At 50.2% G+C, this 22746-nt stretch overlaps 1 long non-coding RNA gene across 3 annotated transcripts; it reads left to right on the top strand.

Moving 5' to 3' along the window:
• Window positions 1–20: 20 nt before the first annotated feature.
• On the top strand, window positions 21–22105 carry LOC306655861. Of its 3 annotated transcripts, none has more exons than XR_013762324.1 (3): window positions 21–390; window positions 14178–17973; window positions 18356–22105. It is a non-coding gene; the product is annotated as an uncharacterized lncRNA (long non-coding RNA). The 3 variants fall into 3 exon arrangements; XR_013762325.1 differs by lacking the exon at window positions 21–390 and having other exon boundaries at window positions 13089–17973; window positions 18356–18567; window positions 19672–22105; XR_013762326.1 differs by lacking the exon at window positions 21–390 and having other exon boundaries at window positions 13089–14520; window positions 16698–17973.
• The last annotated feature ends 641 nt before the right edge of the window (window positions 22106–22746 follow it).

Raw genomic sequence — 22746 nt, forward strand, 5'->3', positions numbered from 1 at the left:
GGTGCGGGCGGGCGCTGGCTGTGTCCGCCCGCCGAGAGCCGCGGGGCGCGCAGCCTTCCTGATGTGTCACCAGCACGTGGAGCCAGGTCGGGAAGAGCGAGTCAGCGGAACCCCCCCAACTTTCGAGGGGTCTCGCTGCCCCTCTTCTTTCCCCGCTGCTCGGGGCGCAACCCCCTTGGGGAGGGGGCGGCGACGGCTTCCAAGTCCGGGACAGGTCGAGCGAGGCCACGGCCCCCCACCAGGCTGGAACGTCGGGGCGCGGCTACACCCTGGTGCCCGGCGGCGGCGCGGGCTCGGCCTTGCGGGAGGGTGCGGCGTGGGGCCTGCGGCAGAGGCGCCCGCCGCAGCAGCGCCCGCGGCTCGGCCCGCACCCCGCCGAGCTGAGCGCAGGTAAAGAGGCGGCGCGGAGCTGGGCCTCGCGCGCGGCGTGGGAGCGCAGCGAAGTTTATCGGCGTGTAACTCTGGTGCTCCGACGGGAATGCGGGTGGAGAAGGCTCAGTTCCCGCACTTCCCCCTTCTCCAGCACAGCCCCGCGGCCTGCGCCAGGGCGGCTGGGGTGGCCTGGAAATCACCAGCATCGCGTAACCCTTCGAGAGAGGGTTTCGGAGTCTGAGGGCCGGGATCGGGCGGGGCAGGTGACTTCTCTGGGGGATGCCACTGGGGGAAACCCGGAGCCTCGGCGGAGCAGAGCGCGATGCACGAGCGGACCCAGCCCAAGGAAGCCCGTCGGGGCGCACCGCACCCCGAACTCCGCGGCGGACGGGAGCTGAGGACTGGGTCTTTGCGGGCGAGATGAGGGTGTCCGTTCAACTGGCCTACAAAGTCCCAGTCCTCGGCCCCCCAGGACCGGCGTCTCCTCCATCCTCCTCGCCCCAGGCCGGCCTCTTCCCGGCCCGAGTGTGCACAGCACCCACTCGGAATGGTCACTCCCGCCCGGCCGCCACCTCCCAATCCCACACAGGAGAAAGGGTGGCCAGTAGCGCTCGCTGTGGCTAGGTGTGTGGATTCGGGGCTCCCTGATAATGGAGGGAGAAATGGTATCGCGTTCGGAAGTGTGAGCCGGTCTTCGCCTGCGGTCTGCGCCCTCCGGACTGGGGAGGACCTGGAGTAGGATTTGAAGTGTAGTGGGAGAGAGCTCCCCGTTGCTCAATCGGCCGGGCCCAGCTGCTTATGGTGACTTGCCTTGCTGCACTTCCAGAGCGGCAGCTTTGAGCTTCGGGCTTAATTTTGAGACTTGCTCCTGGGGAGGTGGGATGGGACTATGGAGGTTTAGACCTGACTCTTGCGCACCATTTTTTTTTTTTAAGTTGAATTTTTTGTGGATATGTCTCTGACTGGCAGGTCTTTTGTTCCCTGACATATGCAACGCTGCCCATGCAAGCTGTCTTGAGTTTTATGCTGAAATCCCCTTCTTCCTTAAATTCTATTCGTTTGCTTTTACCCCCACCCCAAAGAAAAGCTCCACCAACTACTGAAACTTCGATTGCCTGGTGTTGGGATTCCCGCCCCCGCTCCCTGTGGTCATTTTGTGTTGTGTTTTGACTGTCTTGGCAGTGTGGGGAAATACTTTGGGAGACATACACTGAGGTGACTTGAACTGTGTGAAGGGCAAAATTGACAAAACGAGGCACCTCTGGCCTCCTCTTTTTTGGCAGTGGGACTCAGAAGAGATTTCTAGAAGCATGGAGGAGGGTGAGGGAGAAACCAGCCTGGCCAGGTTGGCCCACCTCTTGGAAGTTGTGCAAAGACCAATAAAAGAGATCTTCCCACGGGCTCCCTGACCTCTGTGCAACATGTAGAGTCGTCTTAATAGGAATTTTGATGATATTGTGGTCTCTGACCCTGTTTCGGTGGTAGTTAGAAGTAGAAACAGAGGGGAGCCAGGTGGGGAGGGCAATCAGAATTGTGGAGTCACTGGGATGGGATTGAGCCTGGGAGCCCGTGGAGGGGCATAGCCCTGCCCTGCAGGCAGCCCATATTTTGTCCATGCAAGTGTTGTCCTGCAGGCTCTAGTTGATGGAACGTGCAGGTGCCAGGAAAGAGGTTGGCCATGAAGTAGATTTCCAAACATTTTGATTTTTCAATTTTGAGACAAAATCATCTAGGACTAGAACTGGTGGGAGTTTGAACCAGAGGGAGTTTGACCTGGAGGCCTTGCCCCTAATTAAGAAAAATGCTCTCTGTGGGGCACTAAATCAGGTTGAGAAAATAGAAGTTCTCCCTTTGAACCAATGCTTCTCCCAGCCTTGGGGATCAGTATCGAAAAGTAAGTGAAATGGAAATCTCCAGAATATTTTGTGGTCATAAAACGTCCACAGGAATGGGCTGGAGTAATGAGATGCAGAGAAGCATGCCCAGCTGGCTGCTTCGCACCTACCCTGGAGAGGACAGGCTTGGGAACTGTGGATTGTAAATTGCTGGGAATAAGGTATGAGGAGCCCGGCAGCACCCCTGCCCTGCAGTTCTCCTTCAAACTGCCCTGTTCTCTCTGGCCAGGGTCTTAGGGACTTTTAGGAAATGACTTGATGTTTAATTTCTTTGGGGGAAGTGAGTAATTAGATTTTTCCTTTTGGTTTTTTTTTTTTTTTTTCCTTTGCAAAATGTGATTTGAATCAGCCAGGCTGTGGGCTGGGCTAGCCTGGTCTCCAGCAGCTGATTTCTGCTTTAATTTAAGCCAGTGTATCTTGGAGTTGTGTTTTAGTCGAGAGCTTTGTGACTTTTTTGCTGTCCTTTGGAGTTCTCATAGTGTCCTGCACTAGATGCCTCCTTCCTGTCCCCAGCCCTACTTCCAAATCATGAAACTACCTCAAGGTTTTGAGGGGAAGGGCTCGAACATCAGACTTGTTTGCCCTGGAGCCTTCTTCAAGAAGCTGCTAAATGCAAGGGTGAAAGCTGGTGGGCGGGGAGGATTTTAGCCAGACCCCCAGGGAGACCCACTCTGACTCCAGGTCCTGCCTACTGGGAGGAAACTTGCATTCCCTCAACTCTTAAGTAAATTGCAGCCTGGTGAATAATTAACCTCGCCCTTCTAGTTTTTTCTTTTTCTTTTTTAAAAATAAAATCCCAACTTATTGAAGATTTAGAGATCGATTTTTTTGCCCAGCAGCATTGGAATGACAAAGAATGTATTGGGAGAAGCTGGTCTTCTTGTCTTTACCCTCAAGTCCTAGCAACTTCAGAAGTTCTGATACTTAAGAATGCCTCCAGGGTTTCCTTGGTGGCCATCTCTGCCCAAACTCTGAGCTGCTTCCTTAGATCTCTTTAGTGCCTCCTCACCCAAAGCTGAACCCTCTGAGCCCTCCTGGGTGTTAACGATTCTATCCTCTACTTTGTCTAGCGACAGCTTGGCCCTCTCTACTTCTTGGAGTTGATTCCCCTGCCAGGCTGGTTTGTGGCTCTCTGCATGGGCTGGTAAATATTTGGCCACTCTGAGTTCTTCTGCACAAAAGCACAGTGCTCCTAATCTGTGATAAGTCCCTGACAGAGAGTTGTTTCAGAAGGGAAGGATCATTTTGGTTTCCAAGAAGGTTTTTTTTTTTTTTTTTTTTTTTTTTCTTGGAAGCAACCCAGTGAGAGCCACAAAGGTACACCATGGGTCCAGATGTGCTGGGATTCCAGTTCTAACTCCACTGCCAGCTGGATTGCCTTTGCCAAGTGACTTGTCTGTGTCCCAGTTTCTTCTTGTGAAATGAGGGTTATGGCGGCAGCTACCTCATGAGGCCTGTGTAAATGTATATGCAGTGTCTGATGCAGCCCAGTGGATCTTCTGTGGGTAGTCCTTAACCCCTGGGCTTTTGTATTTGAATCTGCTTGTGTATATGCGTGTTGGTTGAGAAGGGTGCAGAGTGATTGAGACTCAGGTTTGTGGGTCTGGCAGGTTCTCAGGCCAACTCTGTAGCTTGTAGGCTTATGGCCTGGGCAAGTTATTTAACCCTTCCTGCAGCAGCTTTGTAATCAGAAGGCAGGCATAATACCTAGGCACCCTTCTCCTGTCCAAGTCTCAGTCCTTTTAGTTTTTGTCTACCACCTATGTGCCAGGGACTGGGCCAAGCAGAGGCTGGGATGATGCCAGAGAGTAAGATGGACTTTTTCCTTCCTGTCCATTCTGGCTTTTACCCCAGCCCTGAGAGCAGATGCTGGGTATTGGAAGTCCTCATTTTATAGCTGAGGCTGAGACCCAGCGGGTTCTCTCCCAGGATCTCAACAGCTGGTTTTGGGGGCAGCAGGATCTGGACTCACAGCCTTCTGGGGACAGCCTCTCAGTTTGGAAGCCAGCAAGCCTGAGCTGCAGCACAGGAGGTGAACAGGTCTGAATTAGCCAGCACAGTCCTTAAAGGAACCCTGGTTTGCAGTTGTGGCTCCTTGCACATCTGTTCTGCAGTATAGCCAGCCTGGAAAACCCAAAGACTCCTCCACTTCTGACACTGAGCATATTTCATGAAAGTTCCCAGGAAAGGCATTTGAATTGCCACGGCAGCTCCAGGCTTGCTTGGTCACTGGCCCAGTGAGCAAGCTCAGCATACTCTTATCAGGGACAACAAAGAGGACAAAAAAAAAAAAAAAATTGACATTTAAAAAAAACAAAAATACTGAGAGTAATCATTAGGTGGGCCCTGTACTCTTTCATGGTGCAGTGATGTTTTTATTTAGAATTTAAAATAGGTGTAATCAGCCATCATCTTTTCAGTGATTGAGGCTTTGGTAACCTAACTGGCCCTGGGCAGAAAGAAGGCAGGGCTTACAGAAAGTACAAAGCAGGTGACTTCTCACCCACTGGGTGCTCCTTCCCTCCCTTTGGCACAGCCTGGTAAATTTTGAAATCTCCCTGTAGTTAGACCCCTGTGTTTGCTTCCCAGGAGAAGTGGGGAGAGGAAGGTGCCATGTGGAAAGAAGTGTGCCTGATTTTAATCTCAGCTGGGCCTGAAAGCACCCTTCTCTTTCAAATGGGCAATTGTGCTGAGTAAACTGTACTCTCCATGTAGCCTTAAGATTCCTCTGAGAGTCTGAACCAGGAGGTGCAGATGCAGGGGAGGGCATGGGCGGAACCTGGGGCTGTGGTTTGGAGCAGCGGGAGGGGTGTGGGAAGGAGTCAGAGATGTGCAGCTGTGAAATTTGGATCAGTCTATGAAGGCTTTGTGGTTCATTCTCATGAAGCTTGCTTCCTCTCACTGGATTTCTACCCTGGGGGAATGTGGGGTTCAAGGGCAAACGCTGGCTTCTCCTTGGTGGCAGAGGCTTAAAATCTGGTCTCCCAAGCAAATGCATAAGAAATAATCCTCTGCCTTTTCTCTTTGTATGGTCGAGCTCCTCTTCCGCCCTCCTGAAGAGAATTAAGTTGCTTTGCACTTATTTGCTGATAGCACCTGGCTTTCCAGGAGACTGTCAGAGACAAGAAAAAAATGCTTTTCTACTTTAGACAGGATTGGGGAAAAGGCATGGACTGGAGTCGGAAGCCTGGCAGTCCTGGGAATTAGGTGGGTGGGGTCAGTGATGCCTCTGAGACTCAGTTTCCCTGCCTGATAATATATGCCCACTTTGCAGGGCATTATGAGGATTGAACAAGAATGCCTGTGTGAAATGTCAGGCACATGGTAGGGGCCGATACATGGTAGCTGTTCCCAAGTGACACCAGAGTTCATCCCCAGGCTTGGAGGGCTGATGAACAAACCCAAGTGAAGTCAGGGCAGGACGACCCAAGGCTGGCAAGGCTGCTTGCTGGCTGGCTATCTGGGGATAAAATGCTGGAAGAAAGGCAGGTCCTTGCCAGGGTGGAGTTGGTTCCTGCTTCTTCAGGGAGATTTACCTGGTACAGCTCAGGAGGGGCAGGTGGGGCCAGAAGCCACCTACTTTTGCAGGGGTGGCTTCATGCGATCCATCACTATGCCAGAACCTGTCCAAGGGGACAGGTCAGTGAGAGGAGCGGGGTGATGTTCTCCTGAATCCCTTCCTTCTGAGCTTGCTGCTTTGGACTTAAGAACATGGGGGCAGGGCTACACTTAAAAAAATAAAATGTGTCTTTTCTCTTGGAAGTTTGAGGGTGATTAAACAGATACTTGGAACTAGGACTTGAGTATAAGCAAAATGTTAGTCTCCAGTGTGCCTTGGCCAGACCCCTGTGTATCTGGGAAAAAGTCAAGCTGATCACTTGCTCCCAGCTGGTTGGTGTGGAGGGTGAGCCCTTCCCAGGCCCGAGACACAAACTCATTCCTATTGTCCCATACCTGGTGACAGTAAGCACTCATCTTTGCTCAGGTTTGGACACACACTAACCTTGGTCAGATCACTGAATGCTAAAACACCTGGCCAAAGGTCACATTTTGACAATGACACCCCCCCTTTTTTTTTTTTATAGAGACAGGCTTAGAGGTGGGTAGTGCCAGGGTACTAGAAAACTATTTTAGCTTTGACCCTGGAAAGGGGCAGGGTCCAGGATCCTGCCTTTGAATGTGAGGGGTAAGGATGGCGCAGGGGGCCACCTCTGAAAATAGAAGTAGCCCAGAGCCTGAGTCGGGGAGGGGCTGCTGCCAGCCTATCTTGGCATTCTCCCTTTCGTCCTTTTGGAGTATTTTGTTGTAATTAGACAAGTTGTGACAAATATCCCATTGCTCTTTGGGCCGGAGAATTGTCAGGAGTCCTGCCTGGAAACCCAGCCTCATTCACTTGGGAGCCATAATTAGGCAAGAGAACAGTTCACGGGCCCTTGATTCAATAAAGACCCTTTTATGATGTTGGTTTTTCCCAGAAAAATAATACCACTTTGCTCCGTTTATTGCATTTAGATGTGTAATCATATTAGAGCTGAGCAGCCCAGGGGACTGAAGTTACGTACTTGAGGTTTTCACCAAAGCCCGTTACCCGGTCTTCAGAGGGAAACAGTGTCCTCAGAAAAAAAGAAAATGACAAGGAACGTTTTTGAGGATTTTCTTTCTTGGCATTTAAGAGACATTTTCTCCCTTCAGGGTGAGAAGTGACCCAGGAAAAATCCCCAGAAAGTGAAACATGACTGGCTCGTGGCAGTGCAGGCCCCTGGGGCTCTGTGCAGTCCTGCGTTGCCCATCTAGGCACTGCATGCTCGGTGTGGTTGCTCCCCATCAGGGCTTGTCCTATCTGTCAGAGGGGTGGCATATGCCCCTTCAGTGAGGATTCCCAGTACCCTAGCTGTTCTCCACAAGCATGGCCCTCTTGCAGGCACTGATGTTTGCAGGTGTCTGTCCTCTGCCTACTTGTGCCCTCCCAGTGAGGGGCAGTCAACCTTGACTAAATATAGCCTTGAAGTTCACCGGCAGCATTCGGTTGGTTGGAGGATGTGCCAGGCTCTCGTGACATTAGACACTTCTAGGCGTTTGGTGTTTGGAGGGATGCCCTGCCTAGGATCCCCTTGGCACATGGCCACCTCTTTTGCCATCTTGCCCCCAGACCTGTTGTGAGGCAAGCTAAAATAGTTTCCCAATCACAGAGTAAAAGCACTCTCAGAAATCTGCCCAGAGCCAGGGTGAGGGAGAGATCACCAATGGAATCAAGAACGTCTTTCCCAATTCGGGAGTTTAGAAATCTTTGGCGATGAGGAAATTTCTGGTAGTCATTCATAGGACTTGATTAAGAAACAGGGTATGGCATGTCAGAATGCTAAAACCTTGTTGCCTTTAAAAGGGGGAAATGCATTTTATTCCAGAACATCTAGTGGGAGTTATCACTGGAGTATCTTCAAATACCCTTTAAAGCATCGGAACTGCATTTTATAGGGGATGGTTCATCTGTGCATGATAATGTGTATTAAAATATTCTTGTCACTCTATCTTCAGTTGTTGAACCATATACTTTCTGGATGACATGCTATTAAATTGTGTGTGTGTGTGTGTGTGTATGCATATATATATAATATGTATTTTTGCTCCCCCCCACACAAAGGAGTATAATTAGAACATCTGAAACCAGATTATCCAATTAGTACATTTTTTTCTAATTAGCTGTTAGGAATTTGTGATGAGATAAATTATTTTAGATTTCCAAATGGAACTTTGGCCACAGGGAGGCTCTGAGGAAATACACAAGGGAGAAAAATAATGGATTTTTTTAAGTTTCGGTCCCCACCTGCTCCCTGAAAAACCTAATCCACCAGACAACAAGTTTATTGTGCTTGTCCTGAGTAAACAGTTGGAAAAGCTATTCATTTAGGATCAGTTCTTCTCTGCTTTTGATAATGAAGCATGCAGGCAGAAGTTGGCATTAAATAGTACTTTCTCCATTTTTCAGCAGTAACATCAGTAGCTGTTCACAGGAAAACCAATCCTGGTGGTGTGAATTCATTCAGGGTGTTTTCTTTGTGCTGTGTGTGCTTTATGCTTGGTAGCTAGCAATGATGGCTTTCTGGCTGGGTATGTCCAAGCAAGTCCAGAAAGGAAGTCAGGACCCACCATTTGTACTTTGTAAGTGTCGCTGAGGCAGCCCACTCTCCTGTCTCAAATTCTGAACTCAAAAAATTCTTAAAGAACCAAAAGTTGCTTTTGTAACTAAATTCTTAGAAGAACCTGACCCAAACTGACCTGAGTCTATTGTGGTCTATATTTATCCTGGGGAGCGTAAATATTCATGAGTTTCACTGCAGAGATATTAATACATTTGGTTATAGGTGCTGCCCTGCTGGGGTATTGCATAATATATGGCACAGGTACCACAGTCCCTTCCTGAAACCTGGAAAATCCTGATACACATCTGGCCTGAAGGTCTAAGAGCTTGTGGCTCTATTAATGCAACAACAGCTTTGCTCCCAGAGATGAGACAGAGTCCAGCTCTTCATGGCCCATTTTTCTTTCAGCCATAGGAGGAGGCTGTGGTTGATGGAGGGTCCAGCAGCCAGTGGTTGAGTTGCCCCAACAGCTATGCTTCTGTTACTGCAGGTGACTTGGCAGCCCCCATATCCTTCAGAGTCCTTTCTCCCTAGACCTTGAAAACTAACAGGTTTTGTTACAGGTTAGTGTACATCAGCCGGTGCCTGATGTATACTAGCAAATATTGATCAGAAATGGGCAGCATGTTATTTCTGTAAAGGTCTGAGTAGTAAGTATCACAGGCTTTGAGGGCACGATCTCTCTCTTTCAACCTCAGACAGTTCTTGTCTTACAAAGTGGTTCAACCTACTATTTTTCAGCTTTACAAAATGTGTGAAAATACACATTTAATAGAAACTATACTTAGAATTTGGATCTTTTCCTGGGCTAGCTGTATGCAGTTGTACGATGGTCTCAGCTACCGCAGCGCCCAAAGGGAAACTCCCCAGACAACCTCTTCTGCATGCACTGTATTGCTGAACTATGATGCTAGCTAGGTTAGGTGTGGCAACTCTATTTTCAGCTAACGATATTTTCAACATACGATGGGGCTTATCAGGCTATAACCCCATTGTGAGCTGAGTAAGTACTTTCAGCCCATTAATTTAGCCTGGAAGCCTCCACAGGAACTAGATCAATGAATGAGTACACCTGTGTTCTAATAAAACTTTATGAAAACAGATGGCAGGCTGGGTTTGGCTTGCTGGCTATAGTTTGCTGACTCCCAGGCCAAGGGATAAAACATTCAACAGATGCTGTTCTTTGCCATAGTGTAGCCCTGCTATCTGCCTGCCTGGTCTGCTTGTCTTGTTTCCTCCCTCAGTGCAGTTGCCTCCAAAGAGATAAAAGTGTAGCTTTTCCTGCCAGCACCCACCCCTTACCTTGGCTCCTCCAAATGGTCTGGAAACACGGATGAAAGGAAGGTGCTGCCCTGCCTGGACTGGCCTCAAGAGTAGAAGTGTGTGTATTTGTGTGGACAAATGCATTTGGGCCCAAGTCCAGCCTTGCTGAGGGGCACTTGGGCCTCTACCCACTGATGAGTTTGGAAGCCAAGCCAAGCCCCCAGCAATGGGCCAGAATGCTCCCTGGGGAGCCCAGGCTCAGGAGTGGATGTGGGGCATGGGGGAAGTCGAGGGGCTGGGTGCAAGTGTCTTACCAGCAGAATTTCTGGGAGAGATTGTGTATCGTAAACCCAGTGGCTCCAACGCTGGCTTGTTCATCCCCCACCCAAAATATCCAACAAGGGTGGGTCTGGTCAGTGAGGCTGAAATCCAGTCCCCTGACCTTCACAGCCGGCTGGCCTGGAGCAGACTGACTGGAGAGGGAGAAAGGAGGGTGGGACCCTGCAGATGTTTGGCCCCTAACTCTTAAGCAGGCCTTTCCACAATCCAGGGCTGGACCCTCCTCTCAGCCAGCCCCTGCCCCAGCAGCTTCACTGTGGGAGGGATTTCCCCCAAGACATTTTGGGACTGCGGCCCTCTACCAGGACCACCATCTTGGCCAAGCAGGGTGGGGCCTCCACATAGTTTTCTTTCTAAAGCAAATCCAAACAAGGGCAGCTATCAAGTTGGCTTTCCCCTATTCCCCCTTCTGTCATGGTTTTGTGGGTTGCTAGCTGTTTTAGGGACTCTGTGTTCAAGTGGAGCCTCCTCATCCCGCAGCTCCTTGGTAAGTCCTGATGACTTGTCAGCCCCAGAAGGGGGTGCACCTCAGTCATCAGTGTGTGGCCAGCACAAGCCATCAGAGTAAGGACTTGAAAGGCCCTTGGAAGTGGACTGGGTGACTGGTGATGGGGTACCTCTGCTGGCAGAACCAAGCCCAGGAAGGGTCACCTAGCATGACGTGCTGTCAGGGACAGCCCTCCTGACCCAGTCTGAACTGCGATAGTAGGATGACCCAGAGCAGTTCTTGAACATGGGTGCTCCTGGGAATCACAAAAGGAGCCTGTTACCAATGCAGATTCTAGGGCCCTTGGGTGGCCCTGAATCAGCGTTGTCAATGAGCGAATTGGACTACAGGGACCCTGTGCTCGAGGGGTAGACCTATCCATAAAGCAGAGTGTGATGTGTGTTAGGACACTGGAGTAGGGAGAGAGGGGGACTAGAGTCAAGCAAGGTCACCCAGCGCTGAGTCTGGAAACTAGCAGGGGATGGTGATGATGGTTAGTCTTGATTGAACATTTTGGGCGCAGCCAGGCACAGTTTGAAGCCCTTTACACAAATGAACTCACTCAGTCCTCCCAAAAAGCCCCATCTCACAAAGGGCAGACTGAAGCACAGCCTGGCGAGGGAGCTTGCCCAGGCTTGTGTGGGCAGTAGGTGGTTGGCCCCTCCCAACCCAGCGCTGCAGAGGGACTGAGTAGTGGGACTGCCCAGGGAGGCTGCTGGAGCTGTGGGGATGGGGCGTCTCAGCAAGCAGAGCATGATGGGATCATGTCCATGTGGCTCAGATGGCTCAGGTCTGCTTGGGTTTTGCTGGTGGGGTATATGACTGTGATCTTGGTGCAGAAAGCTCTAGGCAAGATGACAGGTGTCAAAAGGGCAGTTTGGGAGGGCCAAGGCTAAAGTTGGCCAGCAGGTCCTGGAGTGTGGGGGTAAAAGATGCTGTGTCAGTGAGGTGCACCCCAGCCCCTGACCCACAACTCTTCTCATAGGGAAGCATTCTCCCTGATCCAGCCCCTGCCCTTGGCAGTGAGGGGAATACATTTTTTGGGGAGTCTGATGAGCACTTGGTATACTTCCTTTCCCTCAATGCTTATGTCTCCCCATGAAGTAGGGCCTATAATTCTTTTTTAGAGATATGAAAGCTGAAGCTGGGGAGCAAAATAATGCACATGTGGTCACACAGCAAGAAAGCAGATAGTGACCCCATTCTATCTGGGGCTGTGCTTTTTACCACAGTGGGGACCACATGTGTTCAGAGAGGCTGAGTGTTCTGCACCAACAGTAGGAGGGTCCATGCCCAGACCCCTCCCCTCCAGTGAGCAGGCTTCTGGTGATCAGTGGGCAGAATGGCCTGCCGTGGGGCTTTCCTGGTCGGTGCCCTGATGCTGGGGGTTAGTCTTGTGCTGTCCTGGTGGCTTGCCTAGGCTGGGGACAGAAGACATTATCCCGTTAAGGAGAATCCTAAACAGGCCTGGGTCCTGGAACTACCCCCCCATGAGGAGAAGGAGGAAACACCTAGCACTCAGCAGCCATCCCTTTCTTGTTGGCTGCTTTCTGACATCCTCCTCCCTCATTTCCCAGCAGTGCCTGTCAGCTTGTGGATTAGAACCTGAAAACTACCTAGGACATTCCAGAAATCTTCAAATGTGTCTTTGTTGCACATCCTTAGTGGTTTGGGTAGAAGGCGAGGGGTGGGCCTACCTTTCCGCTCTGGGCCACACGCAAGCTTGCCTTTCAATGAAAAGTGGGGCCAGTATAGTGGAGACGTGAGCGTGCTAGACTGGGATCCAGGTTCAAGCAGCAGCTCCCCAGGCTGCGCGGTGCCTGGGAGGTTGCAGCCTCTTGCTCCCACCAGGGCTAGAGGACCTGAGACTAGGCCTTGCAAAACTAGTTCCATTTTGCTTGGGCTTTGAAATAGGAGAAAGGGTGGCGGGAGCTTCGCTTTGTCCCTTTTGCAGAGTGACAGCATGCTGTGTCTGCTGTAGAGAAGCAAGACCAGCGTTCAGGTGCTCATTCCTCTGGGAGCCAAACACCTGTATGTTCTTCAAAAGGAACAAGGGAGAGCAGAGCACGGGTGCAGGGATACACACTTATAATCCCAGTAGCATGAGAGGTTGAGGCAGGAGGATCTCGAGTTCAAAGCCAGCTTCAGCAAAAGCGAGGTGCTCAGCGACTCAGTAAGACCCTGTCTTTAAATAAAATACACAATAGGGCTGGGGCTGTGGCTTAGTGGTGGAGCGCCCCCGGGGTTCAATCTCCGGTACTGGTCATGGGACAGAGGTGATCCCTCTTTCCTTCTTGTATCATGTTAGGCCTGAGACCCTCCCTTGGCCTCTTGGGGCTCAGTTTCTCCAGGGTGGGTCCATGCCACACCTGTGACCCTTTTCCCTGTTCTTGTCACGTTCCGTAGTTTTAGTCACTGGACCCCTGTGGGCAGAAGGCATCCAAGTTCTGAGTTGGCTCTGAATGAAACAGATGCTGTCGTTCCTGGGTGTGCTGCGGGAGGCTAGTGAGGCTGGCTGCTGGGCAGGGCCCAGCGTGGAGACTGGCACTGTGGAGACCCTGCCGCACACCACCCTCAGGTGGTGCAGCCACAGAGCTTCCCTCAGGGCTGTGGACCTTTCATCTACCTGGGCCAACTGGATGACTGCCGACTCGGAGAGCATTCAAGGACAGCAAGAAAAATGAGGGACTTTCAGGGGCAGCTGTGTTTTCTGACTCAGTCATAATGCCCCTAAAAATCCTTATTGTTCTTGCAGTGTGCATCAGGCAGAGGTCACCAGCTCCCTTTGTCCCCCTGGTTCCTCTGGGACAGAAAGGGTTTCCTGGACTCATATTTGAATGTTACCCCCACGCACCCCAAATGAGAGTCAATGGGGACTTGGTGATTATTGAAACAATTTGACTGGCATATTGGTTTGCATACATTTTTACATTTTTTTTTCCCTTGGGGTAGAGGGTGGTGAGGAAGGCAGAATGTCACTATTGCAGGTTGGAGTCCAGGAGCACACAGGTGTCCCTGAGTCACATGCAGTTCACAAGAGCCCAACTGCACATTCAGTGCCTGAGGAAGGCTGTCCTCAGAGCCAGTTGCACTAAAGCAACCCTGGGGGCAGGAAAGAATGCTCCCCTCTCCTGAAATTGGGGCAGGAGGAGGAAGTCACCTGGGCAGAAACTTGCATTGCCTTTTAGAATAGAAGGAGCCTCAGTCTACTCTCTGAGACCGGGCCATTTTGCAAATGTGGTTGCAACTTGGGTGTGGTGTCACAGGCTGGACTGTAATCCCAATAAGGCAGGAGGATTGCAAGGACCCTGTCAAGGTCTAGGGAGGAAGCTCAGTGGTAAAGCGCCCCTGGGTTCAATCTCCTGTACCGAAAAAGGGGGGAAAGTGGTTGCAGTGATTCGGGACTTGCCCCCATGCTGAGACCCTGGAGCTTGCTTTCTCTCAGCTGGATGTTTCCCATCCTTTTCGCTTCCTGGGGCTCTTCTGTTTGCAGGTTCCAGCCCTACCCCACAGATACTTTGACTGAGCCAAGATCTTATCTAAGGGTTCCTGGGGGAGGCTGTCAAGCAGTAGACATACCTTTTAAAACAGGAACCACTTTATGACATGTCACTCTCAACCAGTGGTATCAGTCCACAAAAATGGCACCAAATCCCAAAGCAACCGAATCTTTCTTTCCAGCCCAGGTTGAGCTGGTGACTTGCCCACAGATGGGGAGGTTTGCAGAGCAACAAGCAGCATGTGACCTGTGTCTTGAGGACCTCAAGGGTCAGCAGGGGAAATTCATCCTCTGTATTCCTAAGGTCCCAGGAGTCAGCTTGAAAGCACTCATCACCTGAGAAGATGGCCTCCAGTGCTGGGCATTTGTGGGAATTTGATGGCCCTGACTTCACCTCCTGCCAGCCTAGTCCTTGCTCTGTGGCTCTAGCCCCTCCGCCACGGCTGTGCTTCCATGCCAGCTCTGCCAGCAATGACTAAGGGCTGGAGCCACAGCCACCTCCTACTCGGAAATTAATGCTCCAAGGTAAAGTTTGAACGCAGATGGTATTTATGCCTTCTTGGTGAAAGACGGGGGAGGCGATCTTGTGAAATGAGCAGCTCATGCTGCCCATGGACAAGGGTGATGCAGCTCTTACACAGGTTTTTGCTAGTATTGGCTAACTTTCTCCCCTCCCCTGAAGCCTCTTTGCCCTACTACCCTTCCATCGCCCTCTCAGTGTTTTTTCTTTACCCCAAAACATTTGTATAAGATAGTACATCAAAAATGAAACTGACTACTGTTTCCCCCAGTTATAAAATAATTGCCTTCAAATGCTATAGAGCATTTGAAACACGGAATTGCTTTCAAGTGCTATAGAACATTCATCAAAAGTGGGGAGAAAGGTTCCGCTGATGAACGATGTCCTTCCTGCCTTTCTTTCCCTCTGCCTGCACATCCCACCCTGCTAGCAGGATTGGGACTTTTATAAGAGGCAGGCCCCTGTCCCAGTGGGCCATGGTCCTGAGCCCTCAGGAGCTTTTCTTTTCTTTTTTTTTTAAACTAAGTGGAATGTGCTGTGGCTGCCACCAGCTTCCAGCCAGGAAGCTCCAGGATTTTTCTGGAGGGAGTTTAAGCAGCCCTGGATCTCTCCAATCTGGGAGTGATGGAATTATCATTGAGGATGAAAGATACAGTGGTGTCCTGACTAATGGTGGAGTGGGCTCCTACAGTGCTTCTTGACCCTTGTTTTAAACTAGTGTTTAAAAGAAGAAGAAGAAAAAAAAAAAAAAAAAAGTACCTGGCCCCCAACCAAGATCAACTGGATTGAACTGCAGGGGGTTAAGAGGAACCCAGGGATTGGTATCTTGGTTTTTGTTGTTTTCCTTGCATTCATTCCTTAGGTGATTGTTTCTGACTGCCCTCAAGTAAGATGAGAAAGATCCCCTCCAGCTTTGCCTGCGGAGCTATCCAGAGGGACGTGACCATTACAGTTGGCTGGCTTTCACTTCCATTATTTTCTCTACTGCTTGGTCATCTTTTGATCCTCACTTTCAGACAGAAAGCCAGCTAGTGACATTGGAGAAACAGACACAGAGCTAAGATATGGCAGCGTTGGGGTTTAAATCTGCAGTTCTGACCCACAAGATCAGAGCTATTTCAGTAATAGTCCTTGGTATTCATAATTAGCATATATAAGAAACCTATTATAATGCTTGATATTAAGCAGTCATCACAGTGTCCCAAGATGTGACCTTCCCTTAGTTTCCCCATGACTGCCTGTTGCACTGTCACCAGGCCCAGCCTAGGCAGGGTTTAGCCCCATTTTACAGAGAGGAACAGGCTCCATGCACTCAAGAGGTTGCCCCAGTCACCCGGCTGCTGGGTGGCAACGGCAAGATCTGCCTGCTGCTTTACCTGCTCAGATGGCCAGGAAGGAGCATCAGCCCTGCAGGAGTTCCTAGGTCTCCAGAAGTCTGTCCCTCTCTTATCTCCTTCCAAGCTGACTTCAGAAGCCCAACCTGAGGGCTGACTGGGCAGGCTGCCAGCGCAGGGAGCAGAGGATGGCACGTTGTCAGCTCCAGGAAGTGGTCAGTGGTTCCCCAGTGGTCTGCAGAACAGAAAGTGAACTACGTAGGTCATGGTGGGTAGGGAACCTGGAGCTGAGAACACCACTTTGAGAGAGCCTGGGGCTCTGAGCCAGGACCTCAGGCTTCATTTGCAAAGGAGGTCCCTGAGCACTGGGCCACTCCTTCCTTGTCCTGGACCCTCTCCCATCTCGGCCTGGCTCTTGCTCCTCCCACCACCCTTTTGCAGCAGGGTGTGCACCTTGGCAATGGCCATCTACAGAGGTGTACTTGGCCAGTGCTTCATGGGAAATGGGGCAGGGGGCATGTGCTCAGAACTTTTCTTGCCTACCTTCCCTGGGGAGATGGAGTTGGGAGTCTGCCCTCAACCTGCTGTGACTTACTGGGGTCAGAAAACCTCAGCCTAAGTAGCACCCTAGCTGCTATAGCCATGACTGAGATGAGCACTTTGAACACGGGAGGGGGAGGGGGACAAGCTTTGCTCTGGAGTCTGATCAAGGGCAGTCACTTCGCTGAGGGTCTTGGGGAAAGGCCTGCATCTTCTCTGGGCCAATTGCCTCATTTGTTTAATAGGCATGAGTGTTCCCTGCAGGAGTGTCTGCATACAGATATGAAGTTGCTGCCTTTCCCTTCCAGGAACACACTTGAGTGGAAAATACTGGTGCCTGGCGTGGGGAAGATGCTCTGTAAGTGGCAGTGGCATTGCACTGCTTGGGAGGTGAAGTCTGAGCCTCTACATGGCAATTGGTGCATTCTGACCTCAGTGCTACAACGATGACCTTTCTGGACTGTCTGCTCTGGCCTTCTGAACTCTGTTGGGACAGTGGTTCTGGATTGGAGAGCTGCAGTTCTAGCCTCTTCGCCAGCTGCCTTGGGGCACAGATGGCCCAGCATCCATGGGCTGGAAGTGCCTCCTGCTGGACTTGACTCGTGGGGAAGGAATTGGACACAAGAGTTAAAACAGAAGGTGAGCCCACAGGAAACGGCCCTGGGCTGGTGTGAGCGCCCATCCCTGGTGGCCTGGTCATTGCAGGTTTGTCAGGATGTAGGAATGGCATGACACCACCACCCCTGGGTCTTTGAAGGAGATCCATTAGTTTTCCATGGCCTTTTTTCTGATAATACTTCTTTTATCTTCGGGGATCACCTTCCCCCTACCCTAGATTCCTGGGTTTGGGTATGTCCACCCTCACCTGCTGGCTTTAGAGGCATACATGTGATCCAGGTCTGGACCCAGACTCCCCCGCAGCTCTTCTGAAGCAAATCTGGGGGAAAGAGCCTTTCTCTTCCTATGGCAGTTGCTAAGTCCATGGGATGTAGCCTGAAACTGCAGGTGACCAAGCTCTTATCCACTTGACAATGAAGCCAACAACGAGGAGAGAGAACTAAGATGGAGAGACAGTGCAACCAAAGCCAACTGCGTCCCTGCGCTATGTGGATTGAATGAGACAGTGCACATCTTTTTTGCTAAAACTAGCCTGAGTTGGGGTTTGTCACAGAAATGCTCCCAATGTAGGCAGGGTTTTTGTTTTTGATTTGTTTTTTATATCGATGTTTTGAGGTATATTTCCACACAGTGAAGTCCACCCATTTTAAGTGAACGTAAGTTTTGTCAAGTGTGTATGCCTGTGTAGCTGCCACCCCCATCAGATGGACAATGTTTCTTCCTCCAAAATGTTCCCTTGTTGCCCTCCAACCTCAGACAACCACTGAGCTGCCTTCCTGGAGCTTCCTTTTGCCTTTGTAGAATCTCATCCAGTCCCTAATGTATAGTCCTGGCTCTGATTTCTCTTACTCAGCATGTTTTCCAGTTTCATCACTGTTGAGCGCAGTAATGATCCAATCCTTTCTATTGCTGGGTAGCCTGATGTTGTATAGATGTGCCACAGGTTCTTTATCCACATATCAGATGGTGGGTATTTGAGCTGTTTCCAGGTTTTGACTATTGCAAATAAAACTGTTTTGAACCTTCATATCAGTCTTTGGGTGCGCACTTCAGGTCTTGTACGTAGTTGTTGGGCTCATTTTCCAGTTGAGATGAGTTTAGAGGTGGAATGATCTGTCCAAGGTCAATGGCTGATGATCCTGGGACTGACATAGTGATGTAGCTGTAGCAGGGCATGGTGTTGGGTTGTTTCTTAACAAGGGTCCTCAGGACTGCTTGGGGAAGGAGCCTTTGGGCTCCTGGTGCCCAGCATGGTTGCTGGGGGGAACTGCGAAATGAGCCGTGACCTTTGTCCTAGCTTTCCACCCCACTAAGCCAATGTAATTTGGTTTCCCCCTGTGGATTCCAGGGCTTGAAAGATAAAGTCTAAATAGACTGCATTCATGAAGCCAAATGTATTCCTTAAGACATATCCAGAACTGGCTGTCCTTCACTGGGAGCAGCAAGTCACAAGAAGAACCTGGAGGTGAAATCATTCCAGCCCCAAACAAAGAAACCTTTTGTTTGTTAGTTTTTTGGCTGGGCACCAACACAACAGGGGCTCTTCCCGGAGGATGTCAGGTTGGTCACCCCAGTTTACTCCCTTTCCCAGATGCTTCACCTCATCTCTTGGTCTTTGCCTGGGTCAGCCTGTGAGGGTCAAGGGGATGCTTCCTTGATGCACGTTCTGTGATTCACGGAGTCATCCCCATGGGACTCTGAACCACCCTTGGGTCCAGCTGTTCTGGAACTGTGCACCTGTGCTTCTTTGGTCTTCTGAGCTAATGTGTCCTTTTAGGCTGCAGTCTGGCTCAAATGGGGAAAAGAGTCCTAGCTAGTACAGCTTAACTGTGACATCAGCCTTCGGTGTGTCCCCCCCACCCCCGCCATGTCACCTGGCAAAATCAACCTGTGTCAGTTTACTTTCCCTTCTAGGACCCAAATACTAAACAAAATACACCCATTACCTCAAACCTTCTCAGTAACCCTAGAGGGAGGTACCATTACCCACACCCCACTGTCATGGACACATCCAGTCACTGAGCTCGGGGGTGTGACATCTGTACACCTTGCATGCTGCCTCAGAACTTAGCTCCCGCTGTCCACCAAGATCCTCAGCTGCTTGTTCTGCTGTGGCCGAGGATCCCACGGGTTCCCACAGTCCCACAGCTGAAGCCAACCTGCTGCTATTGCAGAGTCTGACCACCACCAGACATCAGCCCAGGGTATGGGACTAGCTCTCAGATGGCTGCCAGAGAGGCTGGAGACTGCAAGACAGATTCCTCGGGGAGTTGGTTCTATGGGGTGAACTTTGAGCAAGAGGAGGGGGGAGGGTAAATTCCTCCCCGTGCTCCCTGGGCTTGGTCATACGCCATCTTGGGTCACTTCCCATCCTTCCCCATCTTGCTTTTCCCTCGCTCTTGCTCCCTGGAACTCTACACTGAGGCACGAGCACCTAAGCCCTTGCCAAAGGTTGTGTTTTCTGGGGAGCCCAGGCCCTCCGGCTCCAGGGTCTGCACTGCACTGCTTCAGCAAATGTTCGACTGGAGGACAGGTGCATGGAATGTGAATAAATGACCGAGGTGCATGTTGTTGATGTGGGGACTGGAGAGTGGGGAAGGGACAAGGTGGGTGCCACATCCACCAGCAGTTACTCGCCTTTGCCTCTTCCCCTCCGTTCACCAGGCCTCATCAGTCAAGTCCTCTCTGACCTTCGGTTGCACTTCAGAGGCTGTGACTTCCCCACCAACTTCTCTTATCAGGTACAAGGGAATCTACACGTGACACTGGCAAGGTACTCAGCCTCTCCAACCAGGTTTTCCCATCTATAAAATGGGGCTCTGAGTGGTCTGTCCCCATAGGACTCGCAGGAGGCTTGCCTTAGATTTCAGCCTGGCACACGGGCCTAGGGGCAGCACTGAGGCTGCCTGTCTAGCCTCCCCTCTTCCACCGCTCTTCCATTCCTCTTGGTCTCCACTAAGTGAATGGCGTTGTTCCCTCCTCAACCCATTCCCAGGCCTGCCACCAGAGCCAGGACATCACCATACCATGCTCTGACCCCAAGAATGCGTTCAGGCCTGGACATGGGACCTAAATCCAGCCAGTGATCGAAACTGCCCCAGAGTTCTGCCGGAACAGTCAGGAAGGAGATGCTTACTCTGCTGAGACCATTAGCCTGAAGTCAGAAGAGAGCAGAACAAAGAGATGGAGCAGACACAGGGCCTGATGATGTCCTTGCAGCTCCTAGATTCAGCCGTGCCAGAAGCTACTTAACCTCTGGTATTTTTAGGAATGAAAACATCAGCCCAAATTTTGCTTGTTTTTAGCTACTGAGTGTTGAACCCAGGGGTGCTTAACCACTGAGTCACATCCCCAACTCTTTTTTATATTTTATTTAGAGGAAGGTTCTTGCTGAGTTGCTGAGGCTGGCTTTGAACTCACCATCTTCCTGCCTCAGCCTCCTAGGCTGCTGGGATTGCAGGTGCACAATACAGCCCCAAGCCCAAAATTTCCTTTTTATTGACTTAAACCAGTTCAAGTTGAGTTTGTTACTTAAGACTGAAATGGCCCTAATAATACAGCAGATTCTCTATAGGTGATATTGCTGCTCTTGGAATTGTCATTATAAACACGAAGAAAGATGCAGCCATGGGGATGCTTAGGCTGGTCCCCCCAGGGGCCACTCTGCTCTTCACAGGTAAGGCCCTGGCCATCAGCTCCCTGAGGGCGGGGGCTTGTCCTCAGATAGTGCTGATACCCCCTAGGTGCCTGGTGTCTGACATACAGCAGGTGAGTAATAAATATCTGTCGAATGACCAGTTGAGGTGGACACCATGGCCCACTGTTTCCCCCGGGGTGCCCTGCCTTCCAGTTCCCTTGTGGTGGGGACACATTTTGCTCTCTGCTTGTCCTTGGCTGACCTGAGACCAATGGAGTGGCTGCCGGGAGACTGCTTGGCAAACTGATCTCCTGTTTTCCCAATTGTTTTCCTAGAAAGTTTTCTTTCTAGGGCTTCATTCATCCTTTTATCTGTTTATAATTCAATTAAAAAAATCTTTATCAGTGTGTCCATTGTGAGGTGCCAAAGATGTAAAAATGAATAATGCTTTGCCTGCCTTCAGGGAACTTCTGTTCTACTGGGGGTGTATGTTGATGAACTTGGTTCCATGGCATTGTTGTAGGCATTTGGGCAATTTTCACAGACCAGATAGTGAAGGAACTCTAAGCTTAAGACCAAAATATACTCCTAAGTCATAATGAATACAGCTCATCTGTGGCCAAAGGGAAGTTGGCCATGTAGGTGAGCAGCCCTGGGACCCAGCATGGGAAATGCCCACTGTGTGCCAAGCTCTGTACTTGGCTCCCCATCAGCTTCATGCCAACTTGGAATCATTGTCCCATCTCACCAGTGGAGAAATAGTCTCCAAGAAATGAAGTTGTTTCCCTGAGCCAAAAGGGAATCTGAGTATATCACCGTGCTGTAGCAGGGAGCCCCAAGCAGACCCCAGAATTGATAAGACTTCTCTGCCAGCAGTGGGTCATGGACTGTGGGCTCCCACAAAGCCCACGTGAATATCCTGTGGCTCCTCCCACGCGCTCCTTGGATGCTTCTTGGATGACAGCAGCTGGACTCCTTGTCTACCTCTCTCCTCCCAGCTCCCAGTCACAGCTCTGAGTTACAGTCATCTCCACATCATCTGCACCTTGCACTTTGTCCCAGGGACTGGCCCAGGGCAGATCTCAGTGCCATGAGGATGCGGTCTTATCCCTTAACATCTTTCTTTCCTCCTCGCAGTAGCAGCTTCCTCCTGCCTTGGAAAACTGCTGTTTAGTCATTCTGTCTGTTCCTGGAGTATTTTAACCATCCAGGTAACCAGGTGGTCACCTGATCTCATTGAGGTCAATCATAGTCTGTTGCACCTGGATTGGTCCAGGGATGGAACATGTGATCTAATCGGAGTCCTTTCCTGGAACATTCCTAATTTTCCCCAGGGACCCAGAGCTGTAAGGATTTGACTACTGGTGGAGTTTGGTAGAACCTGAGTCTATGAAGCCCTGAAGTTGTCTGCTGAGATAAACCCTTCTGCATGTCTGTGTCTGGTTTACATAGAGCAGTAGATTCCCACTCCCTTTTCTTTCCTTTTTATTTTTTCTTTCTTTCTTTCCTTTTTATTTTTTCTTTCTTTCTTTCTTTCTTTCTTTCTTTCTTTCTTTCTTTCTTTCTTTCTTTCTTTCTTTCTTTCTTTCTTTCTTTCTTTCTTTCTTTCTTTTTCTTCTTTTCTTTCTTCTTTCCTTCTTTCTTTTTTTTTTGGTACCAGGGATTGAACCCAGGGTTGCTTACCCAATGAGCCACACCCCCAGTTTTGATGAACTTGGTTCCATGGCATTGTTGTAGGCCATGTTGTTTATTTAGAAACAGGGTCTCTGTATACTTGGGGCCTCACTAAATTGCTGAGGCTGGCTTTGAACTCCTGATCCTCCTACCTCAGCCTCCTGAGGTTCACAGGCATGCATCACGGGGCCAGCTCCTTTTCACCTTTTAATTAGCATCAAAATAATAACAGCAACATGCTAACAAATAAGGAAGAGAGCTTATAAAGGAAATCACAGACTCCTGCCCTTTTCACTCCAGAAACAATTCCACATATTTCCTTATGTACTTTTTTTCCTGCTGGTTTCTTCCATAACTCTCAATAAGATGCTCACATATCTATTTTGGTGATTTATTACCTTAGACCAATATCCATTGACTTTTCTGTC

The sequence above is a fragment of the Sciurus vulgaris genome, assembly GCF_902686455.1.
Source record: "Sciurus vulgaris genome assembly, chromosome: 3".
NCBI classification, from domain to species: domain Eukaryota; kingdom Metazoa; phylum Chordata; class Mammalia; order Rodentia; family Sciuridae; genus Sciurus; species Sciurus vulgaris.